This window comes from Oryctolagus cuniculus, chromosome 3 (genome assembly GCF_964237555.1).
Source record: "Oryctolagus cuniculus chromosome 3, mOryCun1.1, whole genome shotgun sequence".
Classification (NCBI taxonomy): domain Eukaryota; kingdom Metazoa; phylum Chordata; class Mammalia; order Lagomorpha; family Leporidae; genus Oryctolagus; species Oryctolagus cuniculus.
Genome location: NC_091434.1, coordinates 117967173 through 117980465, shown reverse-complemented (window position 1 = coordinate 117980465; position 13293 = coordinate 117967173). Strand labels below are relative to the sequence as shown.

At 53.4% G+C, this 13293-nt stretch overlaps 1 protein-coding gene across 2 annotated transcripts in view; it reads right to left on the bottom strand.

Annotated features, from left to right (window-relative positions):
• Positions 1 to 12034, bottom strand: part of RALB (RAS like proto-oncogene B) — a 40395-nt gene extending 28361 nt beyond the window's left edge. The window contains exon 1 of one of the 2 annotated variants that reach the window (XM_051848758.2): positions 11851 to 12034. The gene's annotated coding sequence lies outside the window, so the exon portion shown is untranslated. Of the gene's footprint in view, positions 1 to 11190; positions 11790 to 11850 lie in introns of those variants that run through there. The other variant, XM_070071032.1, reaches the window with a different exon arrangement.
• Positions 12035 to 13293: the final 1259 nt, after the last annotated feature.

Genomic DNA, 13293 nt, shown 5'->3' with positions numbered 1-13293 from the left:
TTTTCAATTTCCCACTATAAAGAAACAAGGTGAACAAGCTCGGGCCATGCAGGGGATGCGTTGGGGGAACACCAGTGTATGTCACTGGCACAAAGAAGAAAAGGGACGCCACGCCACGGGGCGGCGGCCGGGACGTTGGGGCAGCGGTGAGCGGGCTCTGAAGGCTGCCAAGACCGTCACTGTGTTTCTCCCCACACGCTAGCTCTCTCTGCCCTGCTATACAGAACTAGAGCTGCCAATCTGTAAGACGTGGTGGCCTGCGGACACGCTGTGTCTGCTCACATAGTGCTTAAAAAAACTGATGGAGTTAGGAACATTAAAAAAGGAGATTGCACATAAAGTCCAATTTTCTGGTGTCTTTTGAAAAAAAAAATCCAAAGTCTGATATTCCCAAGGAACTCCTGCAAGGCGCACTCACTGCCCGCAAGGCTGTGGTCAGCCAGCCCTTCTCCTTCCACCTGCTTTGCTCATGCGCAGAACCTGGCCGGCTCCCTGTCCCACAAGGCTCCCAGCCCTCTCAGTCTCGTACCCAGACCCCAGCTTGGGTCAAGTGCTCTGCTCAGTCAACCTCTCTTCTCTTGCATAGCTACTGTGTTATCAGCATCAGACAGGAGTGTTGTGGTATGTGTGTACATGTATGATTCAGTTTCCATGTCTATGAAAATAAGGAAGCTGGGGCCGGCACCGTGGTATAGCAGGTAAAGCCACCACCTGCACTGCCAGCATCCCACCGGTTCGAGTCTCAGCTACTCCGCTTCCGATCCAGCTTTCTGCTATGGCCTGGGAAAGCAGTAGAAGATGGCCCAAATCCTTGGGCCCCTGCACTCGAGTGGGAGACCCGGAAGAAGCTCCTGGCTCTTGGCTTCAGGTGGGTGCAGCTCTGGCCATTGTGGCCATTTGTGGAGTCAACTAGCGCATGGAATACTCTCTCTCTCTCTCTCTCTCTCTCTCTCTCTGCCTCTCCTTCTCTCTCTGTGTAACTGTGACTTTCAAGTAAATTAAATAAATTTTTTAAAAAAAGGAAACTAAGTCAAATGATCTATGTGTCTTTTCAGGTAGAGGCTAATTTTTTTCCTGAACTTAGATCTGCAAAACAAAACAACTCAAGTGAGTGTGCTTCTGTATCTATGGAAATTTGTTTTAGGGATTTCTACTCCCTAATCTGCCTCCCCCACCAAAAAATTTAAAAAAAAAATTCCAACACTAAATTAGCTAACTAAGACACAGAAGGTTGTGACTTCCCTTATCAGAAGCTCCTGGCTTCCGTGTGCACCTCTCTGTACAAGCTCTGCCCCTGGAGAAGGACCCCCTGTAATTTCCCCGGCAGCCATCATAATACTTCCTGCACCCCTCAAGCTGTCCCCAGCGGCCCACTAGCCCAGGCTCAGCAGGCCGCCTGCCAGTCCATCTGCCTCCTGCTGCTGTGGAGGCAACAGGTCATTTGCTCCAAGCTGACCTCTGACCCTCCCACCACACAGCTGCCCATCATCTTCGCATGCCTAGAGAAGCTCAATACTTGGATAAAAACCCCAGAGCCAGCGTTCTCCATCGAGTCCACGAGCCTTCGGGAGACGAGCGGCAAGTGGCAGCTCTGAGACACCCGCTCACCCTCCTGGTTGACTTTCCTGGGCTACGCAGCAACTAAGAAAGGGCCAGGAGTTATTTGCAAGCTCGGATTTTCCGTAGAGTGGCTCTTTCGGACATTCGGTCCTCTCACACAATAAGCCCCCACCCCAGCCCAGGGCTTCTGAGGTTACCAGCCTCACAACTGAAACGCATCCACTCGGGGCCGGCACTGTGGTGCAATGGGCAAAGCCTGCAATGCCAGCATCCCATATGGGTACCGGTTCTAGTCCCAGCTGCTCCACTTCGATTCAGTTCTCTTCTATGGCCTGGGAAAGCAGTAGAGGATGGCCCAAGTCCTTGGGCCCCTGCACCCACATGGGAGACCCAGAAAAAGCTCCTGGCCCCTGGCTTTGGACAGGCCCAGCTCTGGCCATTGCAGCCTTCTGGGGAATGAACCAGTGGATGGAAGACTTCTCTCTCTCCCTCTCTGTAACTCTGCCTTTCAAATAAAGAAATAAATCTAAAAAAAAAAAAAAAAAAAAAGGACAGACAGACATCCACCCTCAAGTTCCTCCGACTGCAAAGGCAGCCGCAGCCTGGGCCACATCCGAGCCACTTCATCTCTCAACAGGTGGAGGTCAAATTTGGAACTGGCACCTGTGTCCCTGTTTTCTGAGTTACTTATCCCAACACTTAAACAGACGCGGCTACTACTTCTACTTACAGCCTCACTAGCACACTGCGTGCATTCAACAGAACCTGTACTGCTTACCCAAGGTCGCCTAACTAGTGGAGGCAGAGCTGGGGTTCGAACCCGCAGCAGCGGCTTTGGAGCCTGTGCTGAGCCACTCACTACCTCTGGCGTGGACCGGGGCGCAGTGGGGAAGATATCAGAGGAGGTGTGAGGGAGCAGGCATCTGAGCTGGTGGTTAAGACACCCGGGACCCCCCGCGGAATACCTGGGTCCAATTCCCAGCTCTGGCTTCCAGCTTCCTGCAGCCCCTGGGAGGCAGTGCCGAAGCTCCGGGGACTAGGGGAGACCTGGATTGTGCTCCCAGCTCCTGGCTTTGGCACAGTCCGAACCTGGCCAGGGTGGGCATTTGGGGGAGCACCAGCCCTTTCCGTCTGTCTCTCTCCCTCTCAGATTTTATAAACAGTGTGAACTACTGAAACTTGTTTCAAGGACATGGACCTACGAATCTGAAAGCTCATTAGATACAGAAAAACGCTTAGGTAACACAGAACACATGTTCTAAGCGAAGACCCTGGAGGACCAGAACAGAAGTAGTGACAGTGTTTATACCCAAAAGAATAGAAAGCAGGGACTCAAGCAGCTATTTGTGCACCCATGTTCATATCAGCATTGTCAATGGGCAAAAGGTGGGAAAAAACTCAAATATCCATCAACATAAATAAAAGGTGGTACATACATGCAATGGAATATTACTCAGCCTGAAAAAGGAAACTGCCACTTGCTCCTATGTGGATGAATCCTGAAAACACCCCACTAAGTGACACAAAAAGCCAATAGCTGTGTGGTTCTGCTGGCATGGGGTACAGGGAACACTCACACTGAGAGAGAGAAGGAAGAACAGAGGTTACCAGGGCCCGGGGAGTTGTTATGTAATGGATACAAAATGTTCACAAGGACCTATGAAAGAGTCAACAGTGTGAATACATTGAAGGCCCCCCAGAAGGGTACAGTGAAAGCAGGTCAAGTTAACATTCTTACTCCACCAGTTTTTACAAGTAGTTACATGGACCGGAAGTGTGCCATCAGGAAGCTAACAGCTTTGTTTGGTGAAACTATTTGACAGCTTCCTGGCGCAGGTCGGCTCTATGAAAACACAGGACAGCTCCATCCGCAGGGCTGCGGGCGAGAGGGAATAAGGAAGCCCCCTCCCACGCTGAGTGGGCACTTACCTTTCTGGACATCACTCTAAAATTCTAGAAAGTCTTGAGAGGAAAACTGGCCGGGGTGCCAAACCTTCGCTACAGCGGGATGGGCCCTGAAGAAGCAAGAGCTGAGGCGAGCGAGATTTCCACGCTCAGAGCGTGCACTGGCAAGGGGGAGGCCTGGCTTCGCGTCCCCACCCAGTCGCTACAGGACAAGGCGAGTCAGACCACTCTCCCTCGGGGCTTCGGCCACCACCCGAAGCTCAGGGCCAGGATCCACCTTGCCTGTCTCACGGGGCAACTGGCCAGATGGGGAAACAGGCGCCAAAGGGCATTTCAACGCGGAAGCCAGCGCAGCACCCTTCCTCTCCATCACCCCAAATCACGGTGTCGCTGGCCTCCAGAAGCTCCATGGTCACGAGGTAGGCCCGCCTTGGCCTAAATCTGCCCACGGCCCCTGAGCTTGCTCTAGGCAGAAGGTGTCTCCCCTCCTGCCTCCAGCCAAGAGGAACAAGATAACAGTCCTTCCTCCCTCCACCGGCACTGGGTGCCTCCCTCTGTCCCCTCCCTCCCTCGACACAAGTCCCATTATGTCAAAGGCTTGGGTTTTCCCTGCCCCTCGCCTTCCTGTCAGCCCCACCGCCCTCATTTACTGAGGACACCTGACACTGGTTCCAGACCCTCCTCGGTGACTTCCATAAGCACGACCCAGCCTCGAGCCCTCTACCCTCACTGCACCAGCACACCCAGAACATGTGCTTCCAGCCTCTGCCTCCACCCTTCTAACTCAATTGCTCAAACCCTTCCCCCGCCCCTCAACCTCCGACTCCCCATGCATCAGGCCCCTGCAGGCCCCACTGCCCTCCCTCACCTGCTGAGATCCCAACTCAGGAAAGCCTTTCTGTAGGTCCGTCACCTCTCCTGCCCCTTTCTCCTTCCTCACACGCACCCCTGGCAAGCGAATGGTGCTGCTGCTGGAAAGAAGTTGTCAGGACCAGGGCTGTGGCGCTGTGGGCTAAGCCTCCACCTACAGCGCCGGCATCCCATGTGGGCGCCAGTTTGTGTCCCGGCTGCTCCACTTCTGATCCAGCTCTCTGCTATGGCCTGGGAAAGCAGCAGAAGATGGCCCAAGTCCTTGGGTCCCTGCACCCGCGTGGGAGACCCAGAAGAAGCTCCTAGCTCCTGATTGGCAGCTCCAGCTGTTGCAGCCATTTGGGGAGTGAATCAGCAGATGGAAGACCTGTCACTGTCTCTCCCTCTCTGTAACTCTGCCTCTCAAATAAATAAATAAGATCTTTAAAAAATAAGTCACCCGGTGCTACGGAATGCTCTTTAGGTGCATTTATGACCACAAACCAGGACTGGAAATCTCACCTTGATGCCCTCCCCATGCTCACTCCTTTCTTATTTTATTTATTTCTACTTATTTGAGAGTCAGAAAAAGGGAGCTCCCACCTGCTGGTTCACTCCCCAAATGCCTGCCAACAGTTGAAGCTGGGCCAGGCCAAAGCCAGGAGCCCAGAACTCCATCCAAGTCTCCCATGTGAGTGGTAGGGACCCAAGTACTTGAGCCATCACCTGCTGCCTCCCAGGGTGCTCGTGGTAGGAAGCTGGAATTAGAAGCGCAGCTGAACCTCAAGCCCAGGCATCCTGAGTGCTGACATAACAGCTACGCCAAATAGGGCCCAGCTAGGATCACTCTTCTTCTTCTTCTTTTTTTTTTTTTTTTTTTTTTTTTTTTTTGACAGGCAGAGTGGACAGTGTGAGAGAGAGACAGAGAGAAAGGTCTTCCTTTGCCGTTGGTTCACCCTACAATGGCCGCCGTGGCCAGCGCGCTGCGACCAGCGCACCGCACTGATCCGAAGGCAGGAGCCAGGTACTTATCCTGGTCTCCCATGGGGTGCAGGGCCCAAGCACTTGGGCCATCCTCCACTGCCCTCCCGGGCCACAGTAGAGAGCTGGCCTGGAAGAGGGGCAACCGGGACAGAATCCGGCGCCCCGACCGGGACTAGAACCCGGTGTGCCAGCGCCGCAAGGTGGAGGATTAGCCCAGTGAGCCGCAGCGCCAGCCAGGATCACTCTTGACTCTTAACTCATTATCCCCCCAAAACCACAGAAGCCATCAGGCTCAAACTCCCACCAGGGCCCTCCACCAAACCACAAGCCTACTAGCATCCACGCCCTCTTCCTGTCTCTGACCACACGGCCACTCCAGACCCCACGCCGCCCAGCCCTCTGTCCAAGAACTCCATTCCTGCCGCTCTCCTTTCCCCGCAGCACTAATCAGTCTCCAGCCCAATCTCCCACACGGTTGGCAGGGACCCAAGCACTTGAGCCTTCATCCACTGCCTCCGAGGGTGCATTAGCAGGAAGCTGGATCAGAAGCAGAGCAGCCAGGACTTGAACCAGCACTCTGATAACAGATGTGGGTGCCAAGCAACGACTCAACCAGCTGGCACCACACCGCCCACCCCTATAATTTGAGACTTTAAAAAGGCTTGACATGGCCGGCGCTGTGGCTCAACAGGCTAATCCTCCGCCTTGCGGCGCCGGCACACCGGGTTCTAGTCCCGGTCGGGGCGCCGGATTCTGTCCCGGTTGCCCCTCTTCCAGGCCAGCTCTCTGCTGTGGCCAGGGAGTGCAGTGGAGGATGGCCCAGGTGCTTGGGCCCTGCACCCCATGGGAGACCAGGATAAGTACCTGGCTCCTGCCATCGGATCAGCGCGGTGCGCCGGCCGCAGCGCGCTGGCCGCGGCGGCCATTGGAGGGTGAACCAATGGCAAAAGGAAGACCTTTCTCTCTGTCTCTCTCTCTCACTGTCCACTCTGCCTGTAAAAAAAAAAAAAAAAAAAAAAAGGCTTGACATGGGCCAGCGTTGTGGCAAAGCAGGTTAAGCCATTGCTTGTGACAGTGGACCCCATATCGGAGCGCAGGTTGAAGTTCCGGCAGCTCCCTGTTAATGTTCCTGGGAAAGCAGCAGGAGATGACCCAAGCGCTTGGGCCCCTGCACCCATGTGGGAGACCCGGAAGAAGCTCCTGGCTCCTGGCTTCGGCCTGGCCCAGCCCCGGCCATTGCAGCCATTTGGGGAGTGACCCAGAAGATGGAAGATCAATCTCTCTCTCTCTCTCTCTCTCGGACTCTCTCTGTCACTCTGCCTTTCAAATAAACAAAAATGAATTTTTTAAGGCTCAATATGTAAGCATTACGAGAGGCATCTCACTGGCTAAAATCATTCCTAACAACCAATGACTGGCCACGAATCCTTCCCGGTGGCAAGAAGGAGGGGGACTTATGGGAGAAGGAGGAGGAAAGAAAAGAAAGAGACTCTACCAGCTCCTAAATCAGGGCAGAGCATGGGAAAAGAGCCAAACACAGGAAGCAGAGGAAATGCAAATTGTGCAGACTTTTCCCTCTGGCTGATGGGGACTCTAACAACCTTCAACTGGCCTGGGATGAACAAAAGCGCTTCTCAGGAGGTTCTCTGAAGTTGCAATTTAGCATGATTAATGGAATCTTTTGCTTCAAAGGGTGTTTGTCACATAAAAATATCAGAACCAAAGAACTTTGGGAGACAAAAGGAAGCTGGGGGGTACTTGGCCAAGCTCCAGAGTCCTGGGCCCTCCTTTCCACCTGCAGACATGTCAGGGCATCCGCGCAGGGGCCTCTGGAGACTGCAAGAACAGCACCCTTCTACCGGGGGGGATTAAAATGCATGAGAATCCTGAGAGCTGAACAACTCATGGGCAAATAAACGCTGCCCAGATTTTAAAATAATGAGGGGGCGGGGGGGAGTTAGGTTCTCTAAAATTGTTTCAGCTACTCTGCCAATGAGTTTCATTTTCTGAGAATTCATAGATCAGTAATGATTAATTTTAAGCTGTTCATCAAGGAGACCGTTTTGGCAATAATTTTTTACCAATTTGTTTTAGGATTAAAAAAAAAAAAAAAAACAACCTCAGCTGTTCCATTTGGTTTAAGGACCAGCAAGATTTAAATTTCTAATTTCCAAAGCTACTGCATATTTGGCTAATTAATTCTAGCATCTGATAATGAAGAACCAGAAGAAAGAACATAAAGTTTCACGCGTAATATTCCGTTTCTGGACTAGTAAAAGCTCCAGCTGCGTTTTAATCCTCTACAACACTACATACTTGTACTTCAGAAAGCATCTGAAACAGATTTTTTTAATAAAGTCTGATCTGAACATTTTTAAGAATCGTCATAGCTTGCCTCCAAGGACATCATCAGCCGCCAACCTCTCCTTGCGTAGTCCCTTCCTGCAAGTTTGGCCTGTGTTCTCACAGCAGCCATGTCACTTCCAAGACGAGACAGCCAGACTCTGCAGCTTGATCACTGTCACCGTCTAAAGTCCTCAACTTTAGAAACCGGGGCCAGTGCTATGGCGTAGCAGGTAAAGCCTCTGCCTGAGGTGCCAGCATCACATATGGGTGCTGGTTCGAGTCCCGGCTGCTCCAATTCCAATCCAGTTCTCTGCTATGGCCTGGGAAAGCAGTAGAAGATGGCCCAAGTCCTTGAGCCCCTGCACTCACGTGGGAGACCAGGAAGAAGCTCCTGGCTCCTGGCTTCGGATCCGCACAGCTCCAGCTGTTGTGGCCATTTGGGGAGTGAACCAGTGGATGGAAGACCTCTCTCCCTCTCTCCCTCTCCCTCTCTCTCTCTCTCTCTCCTCTCTCTGTGTAACTCTGACTTTTAAATAATCTTTTTAAAAAAACTTTAGAGACTGTGAGACAACAAACATCTGTGGTTTAAACTGTGAAATTTGAACAAACCGATCACATGGCAACAAAAATTTCATTCCCAAGGCAAACTTCAGAGCTGGCCAGCTACACACAAGCGTACTAAATGTCCTTCAACACATGCCATGTACTACATACAATTACCTGGCTGGGAGTATATCAACTTGTATCAGGCCTAACTTGACATAGACTGTCAATTCCCAATCTAGTGGGTCTAAAATACGCTACATATAAATGGTCCACAAAGTACTGGCCAACACGGTGACACATTTACATTAATAATTCTCAACTAACAACCTTTTTCTGCATTTTAGATTTCAGGACAGGAAGGGAGCGGAGGGGCGGGGGAGGGGAGGGGAGGGGAGAGGAGTCCCAAAGGAACAACTGGAAAAATGTGACCATAAACCTGAAATTGAGACCTGGCTGGCTGATACAGTTGCCACAGTAACCACACATGCCTCCCCTTCTCAACACTCGGCTTTCACACTCTCTCTTTTCTTCCACTCTCTTGTCTGCCAAAAACTCCAAACCTCTCGCCTAAAGGCCCCTCTACTTTTGGAGTACACATATACGCCCACGTTCACATGCCTACATACCAGGGGAACTGAGCAGTTCAATCAGCCAGCTCATGGGCTAATCACCAAGGACAGACACGGGTCCAGCACTGCTCAGATCAGTGGGTTTGTGCCGAGGCGACAGCTGATGCTCACCGTTAGTTTCCCTCTCCTCCTCACCACATCCTAACCCGTGATTAGGGAAGAGGTTCCTTTTCTCTGGTACTCTGCTGTCTTTGATCTCACCATTCAGACTTCTCAACCACACACATTAGTTGAAAAATCCAAGTGTTTTGCACAGCTACAGCACAGGCTGCTTAGCAGGAACTTGGGCCAATGAAAAGCAGGACTCCTGTATATCTTCTTGAAACAAGTTACACTGCAAACTTCTCCAAGGGTTTCCCCAATATCTCCCAGACCTATAGTTCTAGGCTGGCATGGTCTCCCCAGACTTAAAGTTCAGAAAGTGTCTCCAACTTCCATAAATTAGCTAAGAACCTAGTAACTGGGCAACAGGTGTTTAAGCCTAGTAGTGAAGACAACTTCATCCCACACCAGACAGCCTATGCTCTGAACCTAGTTCAGCCTAGCTCTGACTCCAGCTTCCCACCAATGCAGGGGCAGCGGCGTTCTGCCACTCATGTGGGAGACCTGGATTGAGTTCCTGGCTCCTGGCTGTGTCCCTGACACAGCTCCAGCCGCTGCAGGCATTTGAAGAGCGAACAAGCAAATAGGTACTCCTCCTCTCACATAAACGAAAATTTCCAAATTAGTAGCTGAATGCAGAGAGACACAGTGGGGCTGCGGGATGTGAGGCAGGCATTTGGCCCAGTGGTTAAGACGTCATTACTGGAGTCCCTGCATTGGAGCCCTGGCTCCACTCTGCATTCCGGCTTCCTGCTAATGTGCACTCTGGGAAGCAGCAGGTGAGGGTTCAAGCGGTTGGGTCTCTGCCACGCACATGGGAGACCTAGACTGACTTCCTAGATCCTGGTTTCAACCTGGCCCAGCCCTGACTGTTGCAGGCATTTAGGGAGTGAACTAGTAGATGGAAGATGTGTCTGTCTCTTGGTGCCTTTCAAATAAATTAATAAACTTTTAAATAAAAGATTTTATTTATTTGAGAGGTAGAGTTACAGAAAAAGAGAGGGAGAGAAAGAGAGAGAGGGGTCTCCCATCACTGGTTCAACTCCCCAAATGGCTGCAAAGGCCAGAGCTAGGCTGATCAGAAGCCAGGAGCTTCTGCCAGGTCTCCCATGTGGGTGCATGGGCCCAAGAACTTGAGCCATCTTCTCCTGCTTTCCCAGGCCATAGCAGAGCTGGATCAGAAGAGGAGCAGCCGGGACTTGAACTGGTGCCCAAATGAGATGCGGGCACCACAAGTGGAGGCTTAACCTATTACACTACAGTGCCAGCCCCTTAATAAAAACTTGTTAAAAGAGGATTTGTACAAGTTAGATTTATATTAAAAGTTTGCTTGTTTTTTCATGGAGTCTCAAGTTATCTTCAAGACGAGCATTTAGAACTTTTCCACTTCTCCCATCTTCTACCAAGAACTCTCCAGGTCGGGATCTTAAGGCTCTAATTCTTATTTTCCCATCTTTATGTGTTCCATATTCTCCAAAGATACCTAACGTCGGACACCCATGCTTTTTCCCACACAAAATCCTGGGAAAGTGCGGGGGGGGGGGGGGCGCAGGGAAATCGCTGTGAGATTTCAGATAAGAGTACCGGCTGTTTGCAACCGGAAATCACGTGATCAGCAAAGGAAGGAAAGACAGAGATGACCAGAAGAAAGCCGACTAGCTGACACAACTGAAATCAGGCACAGGGGTGTGCAGCCCTGGCCTCTCCCCCCACTCCCTGCCACCGAGAACACTTTGCACATTCCTCATGTCACTTAATCCTAAAAATTAGGATAACCATGTTCACCTTTTTATACTTGACTCTGGAGTTCAAGGGCAAAAAAGCATGCTCAAGAGCCCATGGAAAGTTTCGGAACCAGTATCAAACCCAGCTCTCAAACGCAACCCTCCTGCTGTTGCCAATATCCAATGCCACCTTTCATTATTACTCCCTTCAATATTCTGACTGCTCTAGGCTTCTGGGACATCGCCAGCTTTGACGGCCAAAAATATCGCTGCTCTGCTTGGAACATCAGCAGTTACACACCTGAAAGGCGGGCTATGCCCTCTGATAATCAGTGCCCCCACGGTCCAGCCCCAACGCCTCAGGAGAAGAAATGAGGTTAGGGAAATAGGGCAGCGCATCAAGTGTGGAAGTCAAGTCGCAGGCAACCCCGACGAACAATCAGGCGAGTCTGCCACTGACAACATCAGCTCCCCTGGTGCTCCAGCTGCTCCCCAGAAGTCCCACCTGGTAACAAGATCAAAGTCCCAACACTGCTAGTATTCACCTTGCAAGGGAGCGCAGGGAGGTCGCAGCGGTGCCTGCGACCGGCAGTTCTGAGCCAACCTCGCAGACCCGCTAGAGGGCAGGAACGCAGGTGTGGACGCCCGGCCTGAGCAAGCAAAGTCCAGGGCGCTGCCCGTCGGAAGCCACCTTCCGCGCGAGCCCCTACCGGCAAGGAGCCGCGGGGGAAGGGCGCGGCAAACAACCCTGCGCTGGTTTGCGAGACTGGACCCAAAGCAAGCACACCAGGAAACTTCTGGGGCGCGGCCCCAGCTCCTCGCAAGTCTCAGTTCCCACGGCGACAAGGAGTTTCTGCAACACTCCGCAGGAACTCCGACCCTGCGCGAGCGGCCACCGAGGGCCTGAGGAAGTGGCCCATCCTCGGGCGGGAGGCCCGAGACGCCAGGAAGTGGAAGCCGAGGCCATTTGTGGGGAAACAGAAGGGGCTGGGGCACCGCCCCCACTTTCTCAGCTCCAGACTGGACTGGGAGGTCCGAGGCTTTCCCCAGGGGACCTCCCGGGGGCCCAGCGCGCCGCCGCCCGGAAGGCGGCCCCCGCCGGCCTCAGGGTACGACGTGCCCGGCGCGGACACCACAGGCCGCCGAGCACCGGGGGGCGCGCCCACTCCACCCCGAGGGACCCAGCCCGAGAGCGACTCCCTTACCTGGGACCCGTCCCGCTCCGCCTCGGCCGTCCGCACCCAGCCCCAGGCTCTTAAGTGCGCCCCGCCCCCTCCCGGGGCCGGACCCCAGCCGTCCCCAGCCGATTTGTCATTGAGCAGCCCGGGCTCGCGTCCCCACCCCACCCCCGAGCGCGCGCCCCGCGTCGTCCAGGCAACTCCGCCTCTCGAGAGCGCGCCCTCCTTTCCGGCCTCGCCCCGCCCCCGGAGGCCACGCCCATCGCGGCCCTTCCAGTCAATCTAATGAGTAGCTTTCAGTCCGCGGCGGGGGCGTGGGAGAACACTTAGCCAATGAGAAGCAGCCTCCGGCAGAAGGGGCGGTCCCGGCACGTCTGCCCCGCCTACCTCCAGTTCCGTCTTTCCCGGGCCGGACGGGCTGCACGTGACCGCTGCTGCTGCAGTGGAAGCGCCGCGAGCCGGTCTGGGGACGCTGGGCGTGGGCGGGCGGAGTGGGGCTCGGGCTGTGGGATTCAGGCCAAGGTGAGTGCAGAGAAAAGCAAAAGTAAGGACAGGGCCGGCCAAGGAAGTCTATGAGGCGATGAAATATATGCAGTTACTTTCCGGACGCGGGGACCCAGGCCCCCTGCAGCGACCGAACCCTGTTCGCGCCAGAGCCGCGAGCTGCGAGCCGACTTACAACCACAGGCTTTCTCCCACTCACTGCACCCGCCAGGCCGAGCCCCGCAGCTGGTAATTTTCTGTGCAAACAGAGCTTCGCCTCCTGTGGCCCTGTGGCGTCTCCTACTTCACCGCCCTACTCCGAATCTTAGCCATTTCCGCCCCATAGGCCTGCGTCCGCACCGACCCCTACACAAACCTCAGGGCCCTCATACTGGGTCGAAATTCATGGCTAAAACGCCAGTCTCTCTCCTCTGTCCTGTTCACTGTGACACCCACAGCAGCTGGCAACAGTGCGATTAATTCTTGCCTTCGGGGTGAGCGTATGTTAGGATACAAATGTGTTACGGTGGCGACTTTGTGACTTGATTAGATTTTCTGTGTATCTGCTACTAACCCATCCAGACCCTCGCTCAACATATGTCTCAGATGCACTTCGTCTTAAGTTGCTGGCTTAACACGCAGCCAGAGACTCCTGGTGTTGTCCACTGTCTGAAGTATTGTCGTCACCCTTACCCTTTAAGGACTGTCACTGAGCGCGGCTGGTGTGGTAGGAACTCCGGAAGGGGCTGTGAGGGAGTCTGACGCGACTCAAAGAGGAAGCTCTCTGCTGTGCACAGCCCAGAAGGGGAATCAGACCCAAGCCTCTTCCTGTGCAACAACGGTGAAGTTCAGGTTTGCAGTCAAGAGGCACAGGCCCAGAGGAGGGCTCTACCATACACCTAGCAGCTAATTAGGAGGTTGCTTAACCTCTGTGGCCTCAGTTTCCCCACTGTCCACTAGGAACAGCACCTCCACCCTGTAGGTGTA